The sequence below is a fragment of the Octopus bimaculoides genome, chromosome 2, assembly GCF_001194135.2.
Source record: "Octopus bimaculoides isolate UCB-OBI-ISO-001 chromosome 2, ASM119413v2, whole genome shotgun sequence".
Taxonomy (NCBI): Eukaryota; Metazoa; Mollusca; class Cephalopoda; order Octopoda; family Octopodidae; genus Octopus; species Octopus bimaculoides.
In genome coordinates, this window is record NC_068982.1 from 39,317,202 (window position 1) to 39,318,308 (window position 1,107).

Consider the following 1,107-nt stretch of genomic DNA (forward strand, 5'->3'; position numbering starts at 1 on the left):
ATTGCTAGTTTAGCCAATAAAAACACACGCACTGTATATTTGGTGTTAATTTGCTTCAGCTTTATATTACATTAATCTTGATCTTATTTCGGCCAGAGTTCTTTCGTCACACTTCTGTGACCTCATCAGTGGTCCTTTGTTTCCTTCTTTCTTATGTGTGTCTCACCTTGCTAACTATCACCCATTTTGCCTAAACTGGCAATATGACCATCCCCAAGTACAACAACATCTGTTTCAACACACGATTTCACATAAAAAATCTTGCAAAACAAATATATATATATATATATATATATATATATATATAAACCTTACATACTCACACACACACACAGACACACACACACATATGTATGTATATATGGATAAATCGTGAATTTATTTTCTTGTGGAGATTTGATAATCAGTTATATATGCTAATGTGGAAATGGAACGCTCGATTAGATTACTCGGCTCCTCCTACAGAAGGAACAAAAAAATCATCACGATTACTGTTAACTCGTTATTGACATTAACTAACAAGTGATTATGAAAGATAGCATGGGGAACAGGCTCCTTTGTTATTACATATTCGTTGATAGTGTACATTGATTAACTGAAGTAATATAACAATACATATAAGGTTGAATTTAATAAAAATAAAAACTTTAGATAACATGGTTTATATGCAGTCATTAGGTATTGTCGCATTCTGTTGAAAGTACTAGACTTCCAATGAGCTAGTAGATTTACACATGGCCTTGGCGTTTAGCTGGCATACGCTGTCTCAGTATTTTACTCTCGTCGAAACGCCGGTGTTAAAACGTGGGTAGCTGATGAAGTAGAATGTTCTCTATGTGGCTCGTGTGTTCTCGTCTACGTTTGTTTGCAATGTCCTGTACCCAGATATGCACCTATACATACAGGTGGATGTCGGTATGCACATACCTGTACGTATATATGCATATACTCATTTACTTTTGTTTATATATATATATATATATATATATATATACATATGTAATGAGAAAGAGAGAAAACTGGGAAGGAGAAAGTGTGAAGCAAGTGATTAGGAGGGAGAGATGGATACAAATTTGCATACATTTTATTTCAACCCGCTAGCGTAGG

At 34.5% G+C, this 1,107-nt stretch overlaps 1 protein-coding gene across 3 annotated transcripts in view; it reads left to right on the plus strand.

Moving 5' to 3' along the window:
* Positions 1-1,107, plus strand: part of LOC106879951 (uncharacterized) — a 143,466-nt gene that overhangs the window by 27,650 nt on the left and 114,709 nt on the right. The window lies entirely within an intron of this gene.